Below are 14807 nucleotides of genomic sequence, written 5' to 3'. Positions count from 1 at the left end.
CAGGCTGACACTCTATCCACTGAGTCAACCAGCCAGGGTCTAGGCTCTCCTTGTTGCTTTTTTGTCTCCTAAGCCTTTTCTTCATTGCACTGTCCCCAGTTTTAATAAACATATCCTAAAAATCACATGGACTCATGTTGTGAAATCTTCCCAGAGAAAGAACCCACACACTCCCAGCAGGCCAGAAGTAGACCCAATCTGGGCTGAGTCCCCATCCAGTAACAATTCTACAGCAATGTCATATGCCCAGGAGATAAACACACCTCGAAAAAGTCTGTGAGCCCTGGCCAGATAGCTCAGTTGGTTAGAGCATCATCCTAAAATGCACAAGTTGCTGGTTTGATCCCTGGTCAGGGCACGTACAGGAGAAGATCGATGGTCCAGTCTCTCTCCCTCTCTCCCTTTCTCTCTCTCTCTTTAAAATCAATACAATAAACATTAAAAAAGAAAAGAAAAGAAAAAGGAAGTGTTTGAAACTGAAAAGGTCGGTAAGGTTTAAGTCAAACAACTCCTTCTGCAGAGGCGAATTTAACAGTGGGAACACTGGGCATGTGCCCTGGGCCCGACTTCTGAAGGGCCCTGCAAAACCCCAACTTTACACTTTTTCCAAGTTTGGTTTTATATGTGCAATTTTAACATTAATAGTACATAATATTTTGTATTTATTGACAAATATGGTTAATGTGTATTTTTATTTCCCTTGTCTCTCTCTTTTTCTTATGGGGCCAGTATTTCCTCCAGTGCCCGTGGCCTCAGCCGACCTACTCCGCCTCTGCCTCTCTGCCACTCCGGGCCTGTTGGATCCTGCCAGCAACCCAGCAGCCAATCGATACTTAGGTTGTTTCTATGTCTTGTCTAGTGTAACTCATGCTGCAATGAACATGGGCATGCAGATGTCTTTTTGAGATAGGGATTTTATTTTCTTTGGATAAATACCTAGAAGTGGAATTGCTAGACCATATAGTAGTTCTATTTTTAATTTTTTGAAAAACCTTCATACTATTTCCCACAGTGGCTTCACCAATCTGCATTTGCACCAACAGAGCACAAGTGTTCCTTTTCTCCACATCCTCACTGATGCTTGTTGGTTGATTCCTTGATGATAGCCATTCTGACAGTTGTGAGGTGATCTCATTGTGTTTTATTTTCTTTGTGTGTGAGAGAGAAGAGAGATAGAGAGAAACATTAACTTATTGTTGCTCCACTTAGTTGTGCATTGATTGCTTCTCATACGTACCTTGACCAGGGATTGAACCGGCAAGCTTGGGCTCCCAGCTGAGAACCCTGTGCTCAAGCTGGCGACCCCAGGCTCAAGCTGGTGATCTTTGCCTTCTGGGTCAATGCTCTGTCCACTGTGCCACCAACAATCAGGCCCTCATTGTGGTTTTGATTTGCATTTTCCTGATGATTAATGACATTGAGCATCTTTTCATGAACCTGTTGGTCTTTTGATGTTTTCTTTGGAAAATTGTCTATTCAGTTCCTCTGCCCACTTTTAAATTAGATTGTTTGTGGGGGTTTTTAATCCTATTGAGTTGTATTAGTTCTTTATATATTTTGGATATTAGCCTCTTATCAGATATTTTTTCCCATTCCATAAGTTACCTTTGCATTTTGTTGATGTTTCCTTTTGTTGTGCATGAGGTGTGCATGCATATTAGCTGCTCTCCCAGAAACCTTATCATATTATAATAAAAGCAAGGCTCAGACCAGTTTCTCCCACATGAGATATTACTAAACACATTTACTAGCAAACAGAAACAATTTGATCATCTGTCCTTCAGATTAAAGAAGTTCTACTTTTTTGTTCTCTTGAGATGGTTCTCAGTCTTTTCTGCCCATTGAAAAATCACCTGAGGAGATTTTTAAAATTCTGATTCCTTGGTCCTCCCCCAGAGATTCTGACATAACTGGTCTGGGCATGGCAGGTTTTTAATCTTCCCAGATCATTCCAATGAATAACCAAATTTGAGAACAGCTGACCTCTAAAAGGTTTTAGATGCTTAGACTATCACCTTTTTTGAAAGGTTCGTCAAAAGCAGAAGTGACTGTATATTGTCTGGATTCTGTTATCCTTGGCACCAGGCAGTCAGAATTCTTTTTCTTTTTCTTTTTTTTTTTTGTGATATAGACAGAGAATCAGAGAGAGAGACAGATATGGACAGACAGACAGAAAAGGAGAGAGATGAGAAGCGTCAATTCTTCATTACGCCACTTTAGTTGTTCATTGATTGCTTTCTCATATGTGCCTTGATCAGGGGGCTCAGTAGACTGAGTGACCCCTTGCTCGAGCCAGCGACCTTGGGTCCAAGCTGGTGAGCTTTGCACAAACCAGATAAGCCCGCGCTCAAACTGGTGATCTCAGAGTCTGGAACCTGGTCCTCCGTGTCCCAGCCGGACACTCTATCCACTGCACCACCACCTGGTCAGGCAGAAGAATCCTTTTAATTCACAGCGAGACATACAGTGGGTTAGATCCTTTTCCTAAGGTGATGTCCCCGGGGACTTGGTCTAGAACAGCAGCCTGTAATCTACTGCCCATGGACCAAATCTGACTCAGGGCCTCTTTTTGTAGCACCCACAAGTTTGGATTGATTTTTACTTTAATATTATTTTTTACATTTTTTAAATGGCTGAAAAAATCCAAAAGAAGAATAACCTCTTATGACACATGACATTGACATAAGCCCAAATAACCATGTTTATGTGTTTACATATTGTTGATGGCTCTTTTTGTGATATGAGAACTTGGGTTATTATGCAAATTGGTGGGACTTTTTGCAACAAAGACTGTATATGCTTTTCTTATCTCCTTCCTTTTCCCCTCCCCCACCACGCCACTACCCCCCTTCACCAAGGCAATACACGCACATGTACACACACACACACACACACACACGGACAAAAGTAGGTTTACAGTTGTGCATATGGAAAATAATTTAATAATTAATAAATAATAATACAAGAATAAACTGTTTCATGTACTCACAACTATAAACCTACCTTTGCCTCCACACTGTATATATAACAGTATACACACACTGTTCATCTCACTAGAGAGTATATTTCCCTGTTTCATAAATAGTGGACTTGGTCATGTCAGTTGACCATTGGGATATTGGTGGATCTAATATAAGAAGGCTTAAATTATAATTGCATAGCTGGTCTGTCCCTCTTGACTGCCATCATTTCTGCAAGAAGACAAGCTCTGGGTAGTTCATGGAGGATGAGAGCTATGTAGAACTGAGCTAGATTCAGTCTACATTTTAGAGCTGAGGTCAGCTGAACACAGCCTAGCCTGGCTGATTCTCAGACATGTGAATAAGAATAAATAATTGTTCTAATTCACTGAATTGTTGGGTGTGGGGCATTATTGTTGTAATAACAGCTGATAGAGCCTAGGCTCATTGAGGGTACTTTTAGTTGCAATTAACACAGAATGCTCCTTAAAAAGAATAAAATTTCAATTCAGTCTTTAGTGTCAAGTAACTGAAGCAAATTGAGACAAATGAAACAGAAAAAGAATTTTAGAATCTTGGTGAGAGTTGCTGGGAAGAAATTTGGAGTTATCAAACCAGTAACAACACCAAAATCTATCCACATAGTCATTCTGGTAAAAATATAACTGTTGCCACCACGGGCTACATAACCTGCAGGCATCATCTGTCTACAGGAGACGTTGAGATGTTGGATGCTGTTACTAGAACAAGTGACCTTACTGTTTCTGAAAACTGAACACAGTGGTCACTGGCAAAAACCCGCAGAACATAAATGTTGTCTCTGACATGTGTGTGTGTTTATGCCTTTGTTTGGTGGAGCCTAGATTATATCACACCCTAACTTTAATGGAGACTGGGAAAGTGAGTACTTGATATTTTCAGCTTCTCTGGTGAGAAGTGGGCTGCTCATAAAGTGGGGAACTCCTAACACAGGAAGAGGTTGCATGCTAGCGTGCCAACTGAGCAGCTGTCGGCTCACATATCAGTACATCTGGAAGTTCATTGTCATCTACTCAGGTTCTACTCTTCTTGGCTCTTCCACCAGTTGGCTGTACCCTAAGGTTGCTTCCCTCAAAGTTACTTCTAAGGTCAGAATGTGTATGTCATCGCCCCATTCATGTGTTAGAATCCTAACCCCCATAGAGGATGGTATATGAAGGTAGGGTATTTAGGAGGTAACTAGGTCATGAAGAAAGAGCTTCATAATTAGTGCTCTCATAACAGAGATCCCACAGACCTTCTCAGCCCTTCTACCATGTGAGCCTTTCTACCATGTGAGGACACATGAGAAGGTGCCAGCTTGACTGAACTGGGAAGAGGGCTCTCACCCAAACTTGACAATGCTGGGGATTTGATCTTGGATTTTCCAGCCTACAGAATCATGAGCAATACATTTGTGTTGGTCATAAACTACCCAAGGTGTGGTATTTTGTTATAGCAGCCCACATGGTTAAGAAAGTTATATAATGGACACCAGCAGAAACTAGGGCTATATGTTTTCTAGCTCATTTCTGAAAGTGAGAAAGACATGCTTCTCCTGGCACACTCTCAATCTCTCTCATCTCTTTTTTTAAAGTTTAATATGGATTACATTTTCCTATTTCTTCACACTTCTAGAATTTTTGGTTCTATACCAGACATTGTCAATGATATATTGTATGAATTGTGGATTCTGTAATATAGCGGCCCCTCGTCTGTCGCGGGGGTTGGGCTCCAGAACCCCTGTGACAGGCGAAAATCCGTGAAGTAGCCACCTTATATTTATTTTATTATTTATATCTATTTTAAGGCTTTACAAACTCTCCCCACACTCTTATAAACCTTTCCCACACTGTTATTAACCTTTCCCACAATTATTTTGCTTATTTCACCTCAAAAATAATTAAAATGATAAATATATAAAAATACTTATATACTGCAAATCCCACAATATAGCCAAAAATCTGCAATACAAAATTAGATATATACAATTTTAAAATTCGTGATGCAGTGAGACCGTGCAAAGTGAACCGTAATATGGTGAGGGAGGACTGTATTCCTCTGAGGTGTGTTGAGTTTTTTACCTAGCAGGCAGTTAAATTGCAGATGGATCACCATGATCCTATACAGGCTTGGTTTTAGGCTTTGTAATGGCAAAAACAAAGGGAAAAGGAAGAAAGCTTTGTGTTTTCCATTAGTTCTAGGGCATAGCTCCTAGTCCTGCATTTTGTTCCTGACTCCCAAGACCTGCCCCTTGGGGTTTCAATAAAGATACCAAGGTATTTACTAAACCTTCCAATTTGGCATCATTTGAACTCTAAACTCAGTTTCCTGAGCACTGAGTAGTGGCTAAAATCCTTGCTCATTTCTTTTGGGGCTCCAGAGTTTCCTTCTGCTGGGCTCCCAGGAGTCAGCTAAACATTTGAGGGAAGTTTACATTCAGATTTTGGGACTCACTTGTCTGTGCTCCGTCCTTTCTAGAATTCCTTTTCAACTCCCAGCTCCCCTTGTAATAACCTGAAAACTATCCTCAGGCTCTGAAGCCAGTTAGACTATTGCAGGGAGCCTGGGGGATGAGGATAAACACGTGAACAAAACCAAAATAGTATTAAAAAGAAAAGAAGGCATTTCATGGGAAAGAGAAAAGAGAGGAGGGCCAACCGGTGATTCTCAATCCAAGCTGCACATCCAAATCATCTTTTAAAATGCCAGTTAAGACCCAGTGTCTCCTGGGCCCACTGGGGTCGAGTTGAGCAGCCACAGCTCTGAGGAGCCTGCCCCGTGGTTTGGGGTGACCCTGCCCGTAGGGAGGCTCTGTGCCTGGGCCCTGCGCCTCGCAGACCCTGTTGCTGTGCTGGCAGCTCCACCTGTTTGGGCTCAGGCGGTGACCTCCTGTGACTGGGCTGGCACTGCCCTACCAGGGGTCCTCTGTGGTGACCTCCCACTAGAGAGAGAGCTCTAGTTAGCCTCTTCTATAAAAGTGCTAGTCCCACTCGTGAGGATTCTGCCTTCGTGACCCAACCACCTCCCCACCTGCTAATGCTGTCACACTGAGTGTTAGGCTTCGGCATATGAATTTTGAGGGGACACAGATATTCAGACCATAGTACTACGGACCTTGTTTAAAATGAAAATTCTTGGGCTCACTTCTAGTAATTCAGATTCCATAGATCTAGAACAAAGCCTAGGAAGCAGTTTTATTATTTTATTTTTTATTTTATTTATTTATTTATTTTTGTATTTTTCTGAAGCTGGAAACGGGGAGACAGTCAGACAGACTCCCGCATGCGCCCGACCGGGATCCACCCGGCACGCCCACCAGGGGCGACGCTCTGCCCACCAGGGGGTGATGCTCTGCCCCTCTGGGGCGTCGCTCTATTGCGACCAGAGCCACTCTAGCACCTGAGGCAGAGGCCAAGGAGCCATCCCCAGCGCCCGGGCCATCCTCTGCTCCAATGGAGCCCTGGCTGCGGGAGGGGAAGAGAGAGACAGAGAGGAAGGAGGGAGGGGTGGAGAAGCAAATGGGCACTTCTCCTATGTGCCCTGGCCGGGAATCGAACCCAGGTCCCCCGCACGCCAGGCCGACGCTTTACCGCTGAGCCAACCGGCCAGGGCCAGTTTTATTTTTTTAAAGAAAAAAATTTACCAAGTGGCTCTGAGGCAGAATGTTTTAAATAAGAGGAACTCCTTTTAAACATTCATGACATTTTCTTTGCACACATATGCACCCAAAGACCCTTTGCTACTTTATAACCCTGCAGGGCGTGCAGCCTCCAAGTTGGGTGGAGATAGGCACAGAGGTCCACATGCAACACTAAAGGAACCCACCGGAATATCTGCGTGGGGCATGGATGGTACATATTAGCAACCACATGAAACGGTAGAAGACACTGGTCCACACACACTGAAGGTCCACTGGACGTGAAATTGTCTACAAAGGACAGTCATGGAATACCTAAGAACATCTCTGTACATAATGAATGAGCGTACAGGTCCCTGTAGGACATGGAAGGGCCACACAGGAATGTCCCCATGGGACACTGAAAGGTGAAATGTATCCACAGGGGCTCTGAAGGGACACATGGTTTCTCGTGGGACACTGAGGAGAAAGGCTTGGCAGCCAAAGGGCTGAGAAAATGCCACCATGACACTCATCACCTAAGACTGAAGAAGGGCACCATGAAGAAAAAGACTGAGGTGAGCCATCTAGGACAGGGGTCCCCAAACTTTTTACACAAGGGGCCAGTTCACTGTCCCTCAGACCGTTGGAGGGCCGGACTGTAAAAAAGAAACCTATGAACAAATCCCTATGCACACTGCACATATCTTATTTTAAAGTAAAGTAACAAAACGGGAACAAATACAATATTTAAAATAAAGAACAAGTAAATTTAAATCAACAAACTGACCAGTATTTCAATGGGAACTATGCTCCTCTCACTGACCACCAATGAAAGAGGTGCCCCTTCCGGAAGTGCGGTGGGGGCCGGATAAATGGCCTCAGGGGGCCGCATGCGGCCCGCGGGCCGTAGTTTGGGGACCCCTGATCTAGGATAACACCTGCTCAGAGGCCTCAGTACAAACTAGAGAGAATGTTTCTGTGTTTGAGAAACCTAGAAACGAGGGTCCTTGTTTTATGGATCATTGTATCACTAGGGTCTATCACAGGGCTGGCCCGCCCACAGTGTGTGCTCAGTACATAGAGTGACCAAATAATTCATCTCCCAAACTGGGCTGCTCTTGGTAGTAAGAGAGGGCGCCATTAATAACTACGCTGGGGGGAAAAAGAAATAAAGCAGCACCACTCTGGGCAAACTGGAAAGGACTGTTTCCCAACCAATAAATCTTGATAAATAAGTGGATGGAGGAAGGAGGATATTTCTTTTTGATTGAAAATAATAGCTGCAAATAGCTGAAGATACCACCAACCAAAAGAAAAGCTTCAAAGGTGACAAAGCCGTGGCATTGAGGGTAGAGGTGGGCGCAGCCTTCCACGAGAAGTGGCTGGTGTGGTCTTTGATGAAAGCAGGGGATGGCTGGAGCATTCATCTGATGGATGCAGTTGCATGTCAGACACCATGTTGTCAATGAGATTTGCTTTTCTGTGAGGGTTGGGCTGGGACCGAGGCTGACACCACCCCCATACTAGGTCTTGAGGCCTCATGTGAATAAGGGGTTAGGTCATGGCGTGGTCCTCCCAGGAGCCCTCGTTAGCTATGCTGGGTGGTGTGTGGATGCCCGTCTCCTCTGAGCAAAGCGAGAGTTGAGATGAGCTCAGGAAGGAGAGGACATGAGGGAGCAGGAGGCACAACGATCCTTTCTGAGCACAGCCTCCAGAAGTGGTGCCTTTGCCCTGGTTTTAAAGAAATGTTTTCTTTTCAAAGCTAAAAGTAGTAGCACTGTGAAAATGAAGCCATCAGAGCCTCTGAGAAAGTGGTTCTGAGCTTGACCGTCCGCACCTCAGCAGTGTGCAGCCCCGGCCCTAGACCCACGCGGGCGCTGCTGTCTGCAGGGGGAGCCGGCCGCGCCTGCTTCGCCGGCTGCCGCCCTCCGCGCACCGCCTCCCCCGCCCCCCGTTGGAGGGTCCTCTGTAGCGCAGAGGAGCCGCGGGCTCGGAGAGCAGCAAGAGCGCCAGCAGCCCTGTGAGACTGCAGGTTGGTTTGGTCGAGCATCTCAGTAGGAGGGCTTGTGAGCTGCGTGTCCTCGGGCATGCCAGAAACATCTCTGTTCCAAATTTTCCTTCTGTAAAGCTGGGGTTCTAACAGGTATGTGGCATTTAGAGGAGGCCTGAGGAGGCAAATCAGATGAGAATTTTCCTCTCCTTCCTCCAGGCCTTCGCCATTTGACCCTTAGTCCAGAATACTGTTAGGTTCGGTGAGTTTAACCCTAGGAGAACTATGGATAAGAACCAGGAAGTTGATTTGGTGGAAGAGGGAGAAAGTATTTCATAGAAAACACTTTTCTATAGTTTTCCCCACACTTGTAGAATAGAAACATTACTCACATCCAGAGGCAGATTTAAAGGCGGGCGCGCTGGGCGCGTGCCCTGGGCCCCAACTTCTGAGGGCCCCGCAAAACCCCAACTTTACTCTTTTTTTGAATGACACCAAGTTTGGTTTCATATGTGCAATTTTAACGTTAATAGTACATAATATTTTTTATTTATTGACAAATATGGTTAACATGTATTTTTATTTTCCCTGTTTCTCTCTATTTTTTAAGGGGCCAATATTTTCTTCTGTGCCTGGGGCCTCAACCAACCTTAATCTGCCTCTGCTCACATCTTTGTACCATGACCCTTTACTTAAATTTAAATTTTATTATAGTGGCATTTAAATTTTATTGCATTTAAATTTTATTATAGTTGACCTTTGCATTTAAATTTTATTATAGTTGACCTTTCCTGCTCAACTTCCCTGAATTGGCAAAGCTAGTCTAATGGTTTATTTCTGGAAAGTACTGTGATTTCTGACAAGTAAGCTGTATCTGTTTGGGAAGGAAGGGGTGGGGGAGAGACAGAGAAAGAGACAGAGAGAGACAGGGACGGGCAGGAGCTCCACAAAGTGGCATTGGCTCAGGAAGGGAATGAACAGAAGTGGATGCTGAGAGGGCCTCCGGGAGGTGGCGGTGCCTCGTTGGCAGGTGCCAGCACTGAAGTGCTTCCGTCAGCAATGGGAATGGTGCTGGAGAAGAGAGGAGTTTCTGTAACTGATGTCCCAGGACGGCTCAGCTTCCTCGGGTCCTGGATACCACTACTGGTCAGTGTCCCAGGCAAATCCCGGGGAGGATTAAGGCCAGAAAGTTCACTTTTAACCATCTCCAGGGGGAAAGGAGGCCTGGGGGCTAGCGTGGCTAATGGGAAATTTGTTCCTGACCTACCGTGCTGTCACGAGGGGCAGGACTAAGCCTGAGCACCGACACACAGCCGGGATCCTTGAAGGCAGAAATCTTTTGAGTTGATCTCAGTAGCTCAACATCTCAGTATTAAGCTGGCACTTATTAAATGCTGCTAATGTTTGTCAAGTTCACCAACACTCCTCAGATGTTTGCGTGGGCTCTGCAACCTTCCTCCTTTCTTCTGGAAAGAACACTTTGGTCTTCCTGTGGAGAGCCCCCTTGTCCCAGTTCCCTCTTGTTTTCATAGGACAGTCACAGGTAGAATTTTACATACATATCTATATATAGATATATATCTATCTATATCTATATATAGATATATATATATCTATATATATATATCTGAACTTTAAAAGTAACCAAAACATGAGTTCTTTTTCACTCACAAAGCTACAGAAGCAAAAATTCAAAGTCCATTGTAGAGACAATCCTACCTACAATGAGTTCAGCCTTCATTTTAGAAAATAAACTAATTAATTATTGTCTGAAAGAGGAAATCCCACCCCAAATGCCAGATTCGCTTTTCCTTTTCATTTCCAACTTCAGTTAGATAACCTCCACCTGTCTGCAAAACAGTAGCCTTGGCTGCCGGATATTTTTCCCACAAGGAAATGTGAGAACATCGGAGTTTTTGTAGGGTCATTATATCTAGACACCTTGTTGACTGGTGCCTCAGAAGCTTTTAGGTCACCTCTATTGAACACAGAGGAAAACAGGACAGTGTAATTGGCCAGGAAATAAAGGCTCACGATCTGTTTGCATCTCCATTATCTAACTAATGGAGCTATGTCTGATTGGAGCTAAGGTTAATTGTTCTAACAAGATGCACTTGTTGGAGGCTCCTGCAAATTGTTTTGCTTGTCCCTTGGACGAACTGAATCACTGTTTCTTTTCCTTTGGGTTCTGGAAGCTGATTTATTAATTCCCAGTACATTTCTGCCTTTCCTTTTCCCGTTTCTGGACCCCACTGTGATGCTTTCTATAAGGTTTCTCTACTGCTCTGCATGGGATCAGTTGCCTTTGCTTACCAGAATCACTCAGCAAGCAATGAGCCCAGGGTTTGGAAAGGGAAGCACCTGGAATATGACTACACATTGAAAATGTCTTCATTCTCCAAAGTGAGTTTAATTAAGAAAGTCGGTGAGGAGTATTTATTTATAAGATTTCTAACATTTTTAAGATTTAAAAAACATTTTTTTCAGCAACTTGAGATTTTGGTTATTTCTCAAGGAAGATTTCTGGTACGTAAGTAGGTCGACTGCACTTGACTCACGCCCAGTATCTGCACTGCCAGCAGTTGCGCTTTGTTTTGTTATTGTAAGGCAGAATGCTAGTGAAGTTAGAGGAGTGTTTCATAGCTCAGAAGTCAGCAGTCTGTTGGCTGCCTCCTGATTGGTGTAGCCTGGTACCCGGGTCACTCTGGGTTAGTAACCTATCTACTTTCAATTACTGGAAGGCAATCTGGTGTAATAATGAATGAAGGCCAAGGGCTTGGAGCCAAGAGGGACTGGATTTGATTTTGAGTTCTGTGATCATTTCTCTGGGAATTTTTTTTTCAACTGATTTTAGAAAGAGAGAGAGAAAATAAGAGAAAGAGACAGAGAAAAAGAAACATCAATTTGTCGGTCCACTTATTTATGCATTCATTGATTGATTCTTGTGTGTGCCCTGACTGGGGATCGAACCCGCACCACAACCTTGGTGTATCAGGAGGAACTGCCACCTAGGTGTATGGTGACAGTGCTCTGACCAACTGAGCTAACCGGCCAAGCTTCTCTGGGGCTCCTTCAGGCTGCAGTTCTCTTACCTGTAAAGTGGGAATAACACTCGTATTTTTGTTGTGAAGTTGCATGGGGGTGGAATAAGACATTGCACGTAACTGAGGTAATACCGTGCTTGGCACTGACGGGGCTCAGCAGAAGTCAGCTGCTTCACACACGGCCACCGCAGCCATCGGCACAGCAGGCACCGTCCCGAAGGCCACGGACAGTGCCCATAACTGAGGTAATACCGTGCTTGGCACTGACGGGGCTCAGCAGCAGTCAGCTGCTTCACACACGGCCACCGCAGCCATCGGCACAGCAGGCACCGTCCCGAAGGCCACAGACATTTCAGAGGCCTCAAAACAGGTTTTGATTTCTTTTAGAATCTGAAGAATAATGAATATAATAATAATGAGTATAAAATAATGACTCCAATCTGAGTTATATTTTTATTTCTACCAATATAGTCGTAAAATATAACTGTGATCAGAGGTGGATTTATGGGCAGGCGCACCGGGTGCGTGCCCTGGGCCCCGACTTCTGAGGGCCCCGCAAAACCCCAACTTTACACTTTTTTCTAATGACACCAAGTTTGGTTTCGTATGTGCAATTTTAACATTAATAGTACATAATATTTTTATTTATTTAAAAATATGGTTAACGCCCTGGCCGGTTGGCTCAGCGGTAGAGCGTCGGCCTAGCGTGCAGAGGACCCGGGTTCGATTCCCGGCCAGGGCACACAGGAGAAGCGCCCATTTGCTTCTCCACCCCTCCGCCGCGCTTTCCTCTCTGTCTCTCTCTTCCCCTCCCGCAGCCAAGGCTCCATTGGAGCAAAGATGGCCCGGGCGCTGGGGATGGCTCTGTGGCCTCTGCCCCAGGCGCTAGAGTGGCTCTGGTCGCAACATGGCGACGCCCAGGATGGGCAGAGCATCGCCCCCTGGTGGGCAGAGCGTCGCCCCTGGTGGGCGTGCCGGGTGGATCCCGGTCGGGCGCATGCGGGAGTCTGTCTGACTGTCTCTCCCTGTTTCCAGCTTCAGAAAAATGAAAAAAAAATAAATAAATAAAAAAAATAAAAATATGGTTAACACATATTTTTATTTTCCCTGTCTCTCTTTTTTTAAGGGGTCCAATATATTTTTCTGCACCCAGGACCTTAACTGACCTTAATCCGCCTCTAACTGTGATTACATTTTTATGGAAGAAGGCAAAAGTGACTGGGTCCGTGAAAGTCATGATATAACCTTGGCTATTAGCAGTCATATTTGTGGTAGTAACAGGAGTCCCTGCAGAACTAGTAAAAGTGAAAACAAAATGTCAAGATTGTAACTGAGTCTTATACTGACCTAGTTGTAGCTAATCTTTCAGTGAAAGCAGTTGGAGCAGGTTCTGTGATAGCCCAGTGTGATTTGTACTGCTTTCCAATTTAATAGGTGAATGGGTCACTTTAAAAAGAATTATGTTGATTTTCAATACTATTGGAATATGGTGAACATATTAACCATAAAATCAAATAGTTTCTAGATTTAGTAGTGAAATAGCTCTAGGTATGGAAAAAAATTATTTTGGCAATGTCAAGACTAACTCATCACTGAAGCTTAATCTAATAGAACTGGGGCCTTATAAGAAAAAAAAAAGACACCAGCGATGGCTACACACAGAGAAAAGGTCACATGAGGACGCAGTGAGAAGGTGGCCATCAGCAAGCCAAGGAGGAAAAGCCTCAGGAGAAACCAAACCTGCTAGTACCTTGACATTGGACTTCCAGCCTCCAGAACTGTGAGAAAATACACATCTGTTGTTAAACTGCCCAGTCTGTGGTGTTTAGTTATGGCAGTGTTAGCAAATGAATACAGTATCCATTAAATCTCCTTTTCTGAGGAATCCTGATTGTTCCTTTGGGTGTATTATTGTCTTAATTCTGAAAAAATATTCTGTCTGAAGCCTGCTGTGCCTATGAAACAAAGCAGAAGCACCTTGGCCTGTGTGCCTTTGGCCCTGGTGGCTGCTCCTCCTGGGCGGAGTCCTGGGCCAGACTTCATTCTGAGAGCAGATCCCCTTGTCTAGTGCCGCATGCCCTCGGGGTTCCTCTCCAGAGTGGCGGGGTGCTGTAAAAGCAGGGTCACCCAGACCTGGATGCAGGAGGTTGTTGTTTTTAAAGTCAACACATAACATGTTATTCAGTAAACAAATGTCAAGAATATTTTAGCCAGAATATCATGTAGCCACGGTAGAAAATTGATGTTCATTTGGAAAATATGAACAGAGAAGATGTTCATTATCTTAAAATAAAAATAAAGACTGCATTTTTTTTAAATGCAAAGATCTCTAGATTGTCGTTAGGGGTATTGGCCTGAGGTTATCTTGTGTAACCATAACTGTTTACCCAGTTCAAAGTCTCCATGTAATACTCTCCACTTAATGAGTAAGCATGGTTCAATTTTACTAAATCAGCATTTTGTAAAGTTCAACTCATGGTTATTCTCTGGGTCTTGTGTAAAAAGAAAAAGGGCCTGTGGGTCAAAAAAATAAATAAATAAACAGTTCTTTCTCTCAGCTCTGTAGTCCAAGGCACTTACTTTTATTTACTTGTTATGATTTATTACACATGCCTGGCATTGTGCTAAGTGTTTTTTTATGTATTCAATTACCTTATTCTTGCATTGCAGTTATGAGATATGTGCTAATCAATTGTATATATGTATAAGAAACTTAGGGTCTGAAAAGTTAAGTGATGATGTAACTAATGACTAGTGGCTATGCTAGGACTTAAACACAGATCTTTCAGGGGGCACTTAACCACTGGGCACTGCCACCTCAGTCTTTCATGGCTTTATTTTTAAACAGTGAGTCTCTTAGAGTAGCTTATATCATGCAATGTTCCTCAAGCCATTTAACACAAAATCTTTTACTGTTATATTTTCTTTTATGAGTGGTGGAATATCTTGATAAACTTGTTTCCCACAAAGCACACTCTTGAAAAACTTAAGACTTGGAGAAAAAGACCCAAATATTTCAGTTTTAATTGGTGAAAGGGATATTTTTACCAATGTACAATTAAAATGCCATCTGAGGTGTATCTCATTATAATTTTGATTTCCCTAATAGCTAATGAAGTTGAGCATCTTTTTATATACCTGTTGGCCATTGGTATATCTTCTTGGGGGAAGTG

Source organism: Saccopteryx leptura, chromosome 8 (genome assembly GCF_036850995.1).
Source record: "Saccopteryx leptura isolate mSacLep1 chromosome 8, mSacLep1_pri_phased_curated, whole genome shotgun sequence".
Classification (NCBI taxonomy): domain Eukaryota; kingdom Metazoa; phylum Chordata; class Mammalia; order Chiroptera; family Emballonuridae; genus Saccopteryx; species Saccopteryx leptura.
Note: the sequence above shows the minus strand (reverse complement) of the source record.